The sequence below is a fragment of the Eschrichtius robustus genome, chromosome 1 (assembly GCF_028021215.1).
Source record: "Eschrichtius robustus isolate mEscRob2 chromosome 1, mEscRob2.pri, whole genome shotgun sequence".
NCBI classification, from domain to species: Eukaryota; Metazoa; Chordata; class Mammalia; order Artiodactyla; family Eschrichtiidae; genus Eschrichtius; species Eschrichtius robustus.
In genome coordinates, this window is record NC_090824.1 from 150,176,600 (window position 1) to 150,188,903 (window position 12,304).

Here is a 12,304-nt window from a genome sequence, read left to right on the forward strand (position 1 = left end):
AACCAAAAATAGGGAGAATTTACTGGCTTGTTCGACTGAAAATTCAGTGCCATTTCTAATTCCAGCGTTGCTGGACTGGAAACTAAAACACTCTCTCCGTGTCTCTCTCTCTCTCTCTTTCTCTCTCTCTCTCTCCCTCTCTTTCCCTCCCTCTCTCCCTCTCTCCCATTTACCCTGTTCTGTGCCCCAAATTCATATGTTGAAACCTAATCCCCAATGTAATGGTATTAGGAGGTGAGGCCTTTGGGAGGTGATTAGGTCATGAGAGTGGAGGCCTCAGGTTGGGATTAGTGCCCTTATAAAATAGACCCAGAGAGCTCCCTTTCCCCTTCTGCCATGTGAGGACAAAGCAAGAAGGCCCTCTATGAACCAGGAAGCAGGCTCTCACCAGACACCTAATCTGCCAGCACCTCGACCCTGGACTTCCCAGCCTCCAGAACTATGAGAAATAAATTTCTGTTGTTTATACACCACTCAGTCTATGGCATTCTGTTATAGCAGGCCAAACAGATTAAGACTGTTTCCACTGAGAAAGAGCTTTCTTTAAATTTCTATTAATCAAAGTCCCAGAGTTAAGCCTGGCCTGGCTAACACATCTCTTTCTGAACCAATCACTGTGGCCAGGGTGATAGAATGCTCTGATGGGTCACATCTGGGTCATTACCTGCCACTAGAATCCTGGAAGGGGAATTGAATTCACCAAAGACCCAGGAACACATGGGCTGAGAGTGGGTCGAGTAGTTCCCCACAAATTGAGCTATTATCAGAAGGGGACCTATGTGCCAGAGAGAAAATAAGAAAATAGACATTGTTACCAAACCAAACTTGGGTCCACTTGCCTGGACACAGTAAAGACAATCTACTGACACCAGGTTGTGGTGAAGGAAAGTGCAGCGTTTATTGCAGGTGCCAAACAAGGAGTCCAGGCAGCTAGTGCTCAAAAGGCCCAAACTCCCTGAAGGCTTTCAGGTAATGGTTTCTAAAGACAGGGTAAGGGAGGGGGGTTGTGGGGTGTGTGATCAGCTCGTGGACATTCTTCTGATTGGTTGGTGGTGAGGTAATCAGGAGTCAACATCATCAACCTTCTGGTTTCAACTGGTCTGGGGTCTACATGCTTGTGGGCAGCATACAGTTAACTTCTTCCACCTGTTGGGCATTTCAGTATCTGCAAAACAGCTCAAAGGACATGACTCAGAATATTCTCTATAGCCCTTGAAGAGGAACTAAAGTTCCTTGACTTTATTTAACGGCCAAACTATCATTATTTTGTTTTGCTTGACTGTTTTCCTTTCTTTATGCATTTTCTCACTTCTCTGATTAAATTTATTCTTTGACTATAAAGTTTTTCTACAGACAAAAGGAAGGCAGAGGACTTGGGAGGGGGTCTGTTCTGGAAAGATCCCATAGGGTCCTGCTCAGTTACAGACATCACAACAATTGAGTGGCAAGAGTTGATTGTATGCTTGTATTTAGATTGTGAGTGGAGAAATTTTGTTCCTACCCTCAAGGCTAACCCTGGGCTCCTAATGGAAAAGAGACACAGAAGGAAAATTATCAGTAAGAAACCTAACAGACTATATTGTAAAGCCTGAAATTCCATGTTCTGCCTTGACATCTTTGACCCTCACAGGGCTGCAGAATCCTAACCATGAGTTCCCTGTTCTCACCAGACATGCATGGCCCCTAACCATGCTGGTGACCCTATCAGCCAGACCAGCCAGGCCAGCCAGACCCCACCCAGTTCTAAACCTCATAGGTTTCATGTCCCTGCCAGCCCACACAATAATTCAAACAAGCAAATCACATTCTCCTGCAGGAACCAGTGGGCAGCTCACCCTCCTGTTACTAGAGAGCATTTCTCGCCCAGCTCTTGCTGGTTCACTCTGCTCCTGAGTGCAAGCCCAGTGTGGCCCTGCACAGCATTCAGTCTCCTCCTCCCTCAGGCTGTGAGCACATGTGACTCATAATCTGCTGCCAGTCTCATCTGTCCACTGCTGGATGTCATGTGTTTGGCCATCTCGTGTTTTTTAGGGCAGGAGATCCCTCCTGCTCCAATGGGATGAATGGGGGGTGATCAGATCACAGACCTCAATAGCTTTTCTAAGAGTAGCCTGAGCCATTTGCACTGGTCAGTAAATTTCAGCCCTCTGGACTCTGATAAACCCTGAGAGCTCCTGCTGGTGGGTCCTGGGGGCCTCTGCACATACCGGCAGACTTCTCCACACCCCTGGTTCCCAGCCTCTCTTCCCAGATGATCTTTTTTAATATGAGATCTGGCCATCAGACATGGCATCTTACTCATTAGTGCCTTTGCCAGAGTCTAGCTGAGGACCTGATACATAGTAGGCTTCCAATAACTGGTCCCTGAGTGACAGAATGTATCTTTGTCTTCAATCAGGCAATGGCAAAATGTGGAACTTTCTGGTCTGACGCAACCCCTTGAAAACTTGGTTTAAGTTAGAGTCAAAGTGACCAACCCAGAAAATCTGAGAATGGAAAATCTATTTTATCCTGGGCTTTACAGAGAAAGGAAATACTGGAGGTCAGAAGCCATGGTTTTCAATGTTCACATTAGCGAAGTATCAAAATGACCTTTTTTTAAAAAAAAATGAGGTTTCATTTTTATGCTAACGTTTTCAGTGAGGTCCCTGTTTTTGTCAGAAATTTCAACCTTTGCCGGGTAATTGCACAACCCCCGGGTTTGCTTAGCCTGCATAGTCTTGGCACGACTGACTTTTTTTGGTACATGCTGTAGGCAAGATTTTTATGAGGCTTGATTCTTGTCTTGACTTTATTTGATCAGGTATATCTGTAATTCTGCACATACATTAAAGCAGACAGCACCTCTTAGCACCACAGAAGAATGATAACAAAATATTTATCATATATATATCTACAGGAATGCAAAAAGTCTTTCCAGAAATCATGCTTCAGCACGTTGTGTGATTTAAGCACACAGTTTCAAGGGGCTGGGTTCTCTCCTTGAGAATCACTTGCAATTTCCAAGAGTTTGGATAAATTAGATTCAGCATGCCAAAACAACACAAAACAAAACAAAACTGAAGAGTTTCATCAAGATTCTTCACCAGAATTCTCTTTCCTGGTCTTTGGATCTATAAAAGTGTTGATTTTTGAGCAACTTCTCTTCAGAATACCTCTTCTAGAACTGAACACAGTGGCAGAGCTGAGGTTAAAGAAAGACTCCTTTTTTTCACCTTTTGGATTAAAAAAGATGAAAAGGTTTGTTAACACATTGAGTTGGCAAGGGTATATAGAAACAGGCCCTCTTGTACCATGTTACTGGGAGTGAAAATTGGTACAATCTCTTTGGAAGGCCATTTAGTTAATATCTATCACAATTTTAAATACATGTACATTTGGCTCAGCAATTCCACATCTAAGAATTTACCCCCATAGAGATGCTTACATATGTTCATTGCAGAATTGCTTAGAGCAGCAAAATAATTTTAAAAAGAAATATTTATCAAAGTGAGATTGGGTAAATAATTTATGGTACAACCATACAAGCAAATACTATTCCGCTACCATATATATACATAGCTGAATATATATATATATAGATAGATAGATAGATAGATAGATAGATAGATATAGATAATATAGATATATATACACACACACACATACATGCAGTATGTGTGTGTGTGTGTGTGTGTGTCCCAAGACCAGTGGTTTTCAATAGGAAGAACAGCTGATAATATCTGGAGACAACTGGACAGGGCACCTAGTGGGTAGAGGCCGGGGATGCTGCTAAACATCCTACAGTACACAGAACAGCTCCTCCTCTCCAACAACATATAACTATCTAGCACAAAATATCAATAGTGCTGAAGATGAGAAACGCTTCTCCTAGACAATCTGGAAGTTTCCATAAGTAACAATAGTAGCTGTCTCTGAGAAGGGAAACTGGAAGACTGGATGTAACACTTTGTCTTGAAGGAAATTGTATAGATGTGTATATTCTTTACTTAATGTACTCCATATGAAGCAGTTTGAAAATGTTCACTCCCAGGCTCTCTCAGGCAGGGTATCAGAAAGTAACAGGCTCTGTGGGAGCCATTTCTCTGCCTTCTCTTGCCTCAGATCTCGTCTTTGATCTGAGCAAATGACAAACACCATGAGTGAGCTTGAGGATGAGAAAAAGTACTTTGTATTCACAAGTTCCTGGGCCATTTCTGTTCACCCAGGGACAGAAATATCACTGAAGTGTTGACTCTAAAAGTAAAGTGTAACTTTCTTTTTGCTTGCCTCTGCTCACGTTGACTCTAGAACTTGGTGTAGAAAGGCAAGGGCTCTTTTCCTTCCCCGTATGTATCAATAAAATAAGTAAACTCAGGGATATACCTCTCTAATAGCCTGAATGTACAGTTTTTATATTTCAAATAATAAATTACCCCTTAAAATATTTTAAACACCGTTTTGAGTTTAGCAAATAAAAATTTACCCACAAAAGTTTGCCAAAGTAGGATGTTCGTTGAAGCATTGTTTATAAATCTGAATCTGAAAATAAGAAAAGTATCCAGGAGAAAGATGTTATATAAACTATATCAAAGTCATTCTACAGAATATTCTGCTACTGTTAAAAAATGAGATAGAACCACACATGTTGATATGGTATGGTCTCTAAGATACATCACTTGAAAAAAGCAAGTTATAGAAGAGTGTATATGATAGGCTTCTTTCTGTATAAATTACAAAAAAAGAATATACTTAAAATTCCATCTTGGCATATGCATGTTTTGCTTTCTGGAAAGAATAATATGAAACTCTTAACAGTAGCTTCTTTGGTGAAAGGGACTGAGGGCAGGGGGGTAGGGAGAGTTACAGGCAGTTCTCTTGGTATTTCATACCCTCACATACTTTCTAAATGTTCTAACCATGTACATGTGCGTGCATTATTTAAAAATTTTTTTTCAACAGAGGTTATCAGGATGGCAAAAGCATGGACCTTTTAAAATTTTTTTCAGTATTCCTTTTTGTTTATAAAAATGCACATGACATATATTATGAAAGAAAATTTAGAAAACATCAGAATGTAAAAGAGGCAAGGGATGGTCAAATTAAATAGACAATTTAAAACTGTTCTTTAAAATTACATAGAGCCAAATCAATGTACAGTAAAAGGGCATATATATGAGCCTTCAGATATGAGCAATGTCATTGAACAAATTTGAATAGAACATCTTGTTGTTGTTGTTGCTGTTATGGTTACTATTATCCCTTGATCTATTAGTAGTTTTGAGTGTCTACTCTAAGCAAAAAGCATTGTGGTTAAGTCTACGAAAGAGATAAAGATGGGTCAGATGTGAACACAGACCCCTTGAGTCACCTGCCAGCTAAAGTGATAAATTTACACTACATTATGTCTGCAAGCTAGCTAACCAGGGTTAGGGACTCAGGCAGCTCCCTAGTAAGGATCAGGCCCATGAAGTAGGCCAGTCTGGTTTGAGGACCAGTTGCCACATCTCCCTCAGATGGACCAGGACCTGAAATCGCCACCATTACACTGAGTCCTAGAGTTGACAACAGAGGCTGATTTAAAATAAAATGCTCATGATTAAAATGCACTCAAGCAGGCCCACATTTCCCAAGCTATGTAATCCAGTGTCTAAATATATCATTTGTTTAATTCCTTCTGATAGCAGATAATGTAAATCTTAGCCAACTGGCAGCAAAATGGGTTATTTCTCATTTTGAATCGCATCCAGTTCAGGAATCCCCCTCCTTCTCCCTGAGATTCACCTATATTGGGGTGGGGAAGGGGGGCACTAGTTCATGGTCATTCTCTGTAACCAGTTGGCATCCCCCAAAGATTTGCATTCCACTCTGGTTGGTGTCTTCTGAGGTGGGGATGCAGTGTCCCACTCCCAGCTGTAAGGCTCCTTCAGGTGACCTATTGGTCATAAAATGCATGTAAAACCTTATAGGACAGAGATCCATGAATCAGATTATCTAGATTTTCACCCTTGTTTTGTGGTTCTCAATTCTGGCTGCACAATGGAATCAACTGGGAAGCTTTAAAAAATGTCTGGGCCCCACTTTTCCTCTCAGATCTTCTGATTTAATTGGCCTGAGGTGCAGCCTGGATATTGAAGATTTTAGAAGTCTTTAGGTGATTTGAATGTGCAGCCCTGGTTGAGAACCACTGCCCTAGCTTTTCCAGGCAATCCACTCAGTTCATTGAGGTTTCAGTTGGAAATGGGCCCCCATGTGGTCCTCTGATACATTAGTCCCCACCCTTTCTTCTTCCTCTAATATGACCTGTTATTTTACTTGTTAGAGCAGGCACCGTTTTAGTAACAAATATACCCAAATGTGTACTGGCTCAACATAAGAGAAATTTTCTTGCTCAGGTAACAATCCAGGTAGCAGGGTAAGGTGTCTATGTGTGTGGCTGGAGGCTGTCCTGCTTTCTACAGGTCTCAGGCACATGAGCTGACTATGATTCTGCCATCTGCAACAATAGCTAAGGTTTGCCTAGAGGTCACCAAAACAGTCAGCTGAATGGAGACAAGAACATGGAAACGCACAGGAGGAAGGTTTTAATGGGTAGGCTAAGAAGTGGCCCTCAGATCTTCTCTTCTCATTCCATTGGCAGGAATTAGTCATATGGTAACATCTAACTGCAGAGGAATCTGGGAATGTAGTCCAACCATGTTCCCAAGAAGAAGAGGAAAATGGATTTTGAGGAACCACTGTAGTCTCTACTGCATCACTATAGCTGCTTCCTGCAAACAAATAGCTTCAATTCTCTAGCCCTTCTCTGCATTCTTTACAATTAGCTGGCAACACCCTAACTTATGATTAAGTCATCACCTGCCTTTTTTTTTTTACACTTATATTCACACAACCTGTACATGAATGTTTATAACAGCTTTATTTATTTATTTATCTTTTTGGCCACACCACATAGTTTGCAGGATCCTAGTTTCCTGACCAGGGATCGAACCCGTGCCCTCAGCAGTGAAAGCGTGGAGCCCTAACTACTGGACTGCCAGGGTATTCCCATCACCTGACTTTTTGCTCACTGCCCCTAAGCAGTTGAACATGGGTAGACACAACATGATATTTAGTTCATGATTTTTAAACCTCAAATGGGCACCCAGCACTTGTGGCAATCTGACTACATTTCCTTTGTAAGCTTGCTCTCCTACTGCCCAGGTAACTGCTTTATACCTCAACCTCTTCTCAATCTTAATATGTTGAAAACTGGACTTGACTGACCACTCAACACATCCTGACCCAGGCTTCCCCATCTTGGGAAACATCACCATCCAGCAAGTGGCTCAACCCAAACAAGTGACCATCATTCTGACTCCTCCCTTTTTCTCCCCCTCCTCCAACCCATCATCAAATCTCATCAGCTTTGCCTCTAAAACATATCCTAATTCTACACTCTTCCATCTCTCCAGGCATCTGAAAAGTTGTCTACCAGCTCTTGCCTCTCTTACAGCCTATTCTTCCCAGGCAGCCATGGGACATTCCTCAAACCTGAGCGCTATCATGTCACTCCCCTGCCTAATCCCCTGATGTGGCTTTCATTGCACCTTGTAAAAACTCAGCCTGGTTACCACTGCTTACATGGTACCCACTGTATAATTCCTCTTTCTCCAACCCCATCCAACATCACTATTACCCCTGTCCTCAAGCCCTCAAGTCTCTTTCCTTCTGCAAAATCTTCACACTTGCTGTTCTCTTTGACTAGAATGCTTATCTCCTATCTGTTTAGGGCTGACTCCTAAACATCCTTTAGGTCTCAGTTTAAACCCCAGTGGACAGTATTAACCTCACTGCACTTCTAAGCAGGTCCCCATTATCCTCTATCATTTCACTCTCTTTCCCTCACAGCACTCATTACTATTTATAATTAATTGTGTGTGTTTACTTGCTTATTGTTCCAACCTATAAGATTCTTAGCTACACGAGGGTAGGGCTATGTCTGCTTTGTTACTGGTTGTTGCAGATGACTGATACATTCTGTCTACACTGGTTGAATGTAATATAGATCAATGAATGCAGTGCAATAGATCAATGCTTCTTAACATTTATTGATTTATAATTACTATTATTTTAGGTCAAGGAAACTTTAAGAACCTGATGAAAGCTTTGGGCCTTTCCCCCTGAAAAAATGCACACATAGCATTGTGTTAAGTTTCGGTTAATTCCTGGGCCTTCAGAAGCCTACCCACTCAGAAATTTGATTAATAATTCTAGAACTAAATGGCACTTTTAGCTCTAAAATTCTTATAGTAACACATTTTATTATACCAACTATTCTGTTACCAATAAAAGTACCAACAAAGAAAACAGTAAAGCCTTAATACGAAGACATCCAGGAAAGGTAAGTTTTTATGGGATAGTGAGAAGCAGCAGAAAATGCCTAGAATCCTAGGGTAGCTAAGAACCAAGACCACGCCCCCGCCCCGGGCAGCCTGATAGATGGCACAGCTGAGAAAGTGCGGGAAGGGAGAGCCCACCTGCCAGGTCATGAATGTGAGTGTTCTGCAGGGCCCTCCAGAGATGTTGGGACACCCATATTTCATCTTCTTGGTAGCTGTGACTGACAGGGGTTGGTGGATAGCAGAACAAGTTCATCAAGGGACTCCTCCAAAGTGGAGCTGTGAGAGCTCTGATGGTATGTCTTCCCTTGTCTGAATTCCTTCAGCATGTCTGCATTCCTGTGTGCTCGAAGTTCCTGTTCCCGTTGTTGCCCGTCTCCTGGAAAGCAGGGTCCATGTCATCCCCACAGCAACTACTGCAGGGTTTGCACACAGAGCTCCCTAGAAACGCTTGTCTAGGGATGGATAATAAAATCTTTATATAATATAATGATAATATAATGGATAATATAATTCCATAATGAATGGATGCTGTGCTGCTGCCAGGGCATTCACAAACCCCAGGGGAGCCTCTAGAGGGGCTGGGGGTAAGGGTGGCATGCAAGGCGCCCCTCCAGGGAGGTGGGAATCCACATTACAGAGGAAACTTTAGGACCAGGGCAGCTCATCATGTCTAATGTCAGGTGACGTGTGACAGCCAAGTCCTCAGCCCAACAGGTGCTGGGACACCTGTCAGCATAGCTGCTACAAATTCCTTGGTAGGTCACAAAAAGAGCCCAGGGTCAGCTATCTGAAGGGTATGAAGGGGTTTGGATAACCAGATGGGCCTCACCTGCAGATCACAGCTGTCCCTGGCCTCAGGCAGGCAGGCCAGTAGCCACTAGCAGGTGCCTCCATAACTGCCGTAACCCAGAAGCTGATACCTTGATTCAGCTGTTGGACATTCTGTGAAGCATGTGTTGTGGGCCGCTGTGGTCGATGATGCTAGTACTTAAAATTCTGAGACCAGCTTAGATGGGCTGTGGTCCCAGTAATTATTTATACAGAAGGCAGTTTCTGTGCAAGGCAGAAACTATCCTGCATGTAAACAGTGTCCCCTGATCTCACCAAATCTCCTATCAATGGACATTTTCTTGTTTCAAGAGTTCCTTTTCTTTGCTCATTAAAGACATTTTGAGAAAGCTCATCATCAGGACTGTGTATTATTTCAACTTCCAATGAATAGTTTAAATATTAAATTGGGACTCTATATTGTTTAATAAATGCATTTATAGTCAAAGTGGGGATGGCATCTGCTAACTTCAGGAGAGTAAAACCCTCTGAGATTTGAAGGAAAAGGGGAGGAAAGAGTAATTGAGGGGAGGGACTCTTAGCTCTTCCTGTTTATTTTTAAAAGAAACACCCAGTAAGATCTGAAGCAAATATAGCCAAATACCAACGTCTGTTAAACCTAGGTGGTGGAGGTTCTGTGGACGTATGTAATATTATTTTCTGTACTTTTTTGTACCTTTGAAATGTTTATAATCAGAATGAACATTTTTTAAAGATGGGATGTAGAAAGGAAATAGACTTTATAAAACTTAGGTGTGTATTGGGATTTCTTAAAGTTCTGCATATGATTATTTTGCTTAGAGATGAGAAAAGGGAGATAAATGTCACATTTGGATATGGAAGGCATAATAATAATTAGAGCAAAACCTACATATGGGCTTAGTATGTGCCAGGCACAGTTCTAAACACGTTACTTATTAACTCATTTAGTCAGACACCAGCACAAACCTCCATCCGGGGTTGTGATCACTTGACGAAATAATGGTTTTATTGCTGGGGTTTCCAATTCGGACTCACTAAGTGAAATTAAGCAGGGAAGCATCAAGCCAGAAAAGATCAGACTTCTGTTTCTCAATGCATGGGTCTCAGGAGTAAGTCAGCCAGGGAAAAATAAACTTCTACCTCTGATGTAGCATCCTGGTGGGAGACGGACCTGTGGAGAACTGGCCCCACTTCTGGAAGAGACAAGGGACCAGACACTGTAAAGGGACAGACCTGTTGGGATGGCTGCCTCCCAGTCACGCTCCATTCCCTTAAAGGTAACCAATATCTTTTTTTTTTTTTTAATTGAAGAATAGTTGATTTACAATATTGTGTTACTTCAGGTATACAGCAAAGGGATTCAGTTATATATATATATACATATATATATATCAGAGTGTTTTCCATTATAGGTTATTACAAGGTATTGTTCCCTGTGTTATACAGTAAATCCTTCTTGCTTAACTATTTTATATATAGTAGTGTGTATCTGTTAATCTCATAATCTTCCCAAACTCCTAATTAATCGCTACCCCACCTTCCCCCTTTGGTAACCATAACTTTGTTTTCTATACCTGTAAGTCTATTTCTGTTTTGCGAATAGGTTCATTTGTATTATTTTTTAGATTCCACATATAAGCGATATCATATATTTGTCTTTCTCTGTTGACTTACTTCACTTAATATGATATTGTCTAGGTCTATCCATGTTGCTGCAAATGGCAATATTTCATTCTTTTTATGGCTGAGTAATATTCCATTGTATGTGTATATATACATATATATATATATATATATATATATATATATATATATATATATATATATATATACACATATGTATATACCCATTGATTATTTTGCTTGTTTGTGACACTTAAGTAAACGGAATCACTTGGAGTGCATTCTTATGTCTTGCTTGTTTTACTAAACATTTATTTAGTGAGATTTATTCTGCAATTGCCTGTACCAGTAGTTCATTCATTTTCATTGCTGCAGAATTTTTCATTGTATGAATATGCTGTAATTTATCAACTCGTGATACTACTGATGGACCTGTGTGGAGTTTCCATTTGAGGCTCTATGACTTGTGCTGTGCTGAACATTCTTGTGTATGTCTTTTGGTGTAAATATATATGCATTTCTGTTGAGTAGACCCCTAAATGTTCAGCTTTTGAAGACACTTCAAATGGTTTTCCAAAGTGGTTGTACCAATTTGTACTCTGTCCAGCAGTGTGTGAGAGTTCAAGTTGTGCTGTAATATCATCAAAGCTAAAATTTGTCTGTTTTTTTTAAATGAATACCTAATCTAAGTGTTCATACTTAGCATTTTTCTAGGAAAGAGGTATCTGGTGGGGCAAGGGCTTCCTCCTACATTGTTTCTCCCTTTTCAAGAAGTTTCTTGTTTATTCACATGGACTTTCTATTCTAGATGAATTTTAGAACTATTTTATTGAGTTCCAAAAAAATGTTAGTAATTGCTAGATTAAGGTTATGCACATTTTAAATTTTTGATAGATACTGCTAAATTGCTCACAAAAAGTCTGGGTCAGTATATAGTCCTACCAACAGTGGAAAAGAGTAACCATTTCCCCTCACCTTCACCAACCCTGGATATTAACAAATTCTAAAAATTTACCCCCAAAACGTATCTTATTGCATTTAAATTTGTGTTTTTTTGAGACAGATTGAGTACTTTTTACCTGTTTATTGGCCATTTGTATTTCTTCTTCTATGCTTTGTGTGTTCATATTCTAAGCTAGTATGTCTACTGTTTATCTCTTTTTATTTCTCTCTGTAAGAGTTTTTTCTATTTTTTAAATCTGCATTGTCCAATATGAGTCACCACTGGCCATATTTGTCTATTTAAATTGAAAGTAATTTAATTAAGTAAAACTAAGGCTTCAGTTCCTCAAACTGGTCACATCTCAAGTGTTCAACAGCTACATGTGGCCAGTGGCTGTCCTTTTGGGTAACACAGAGCATGAACAGTTCCCTCATTGCAGAAAGTTCTATTGGACAGTGTTGGTTTAGATAGTAATCCTTTTTCTGTATTTGTATTGAAATATTTTCCCTCAGGCCACCCTTATATTTTTTATTTTTGAACACTTTCTTTTGTGGTACAGAGAGAA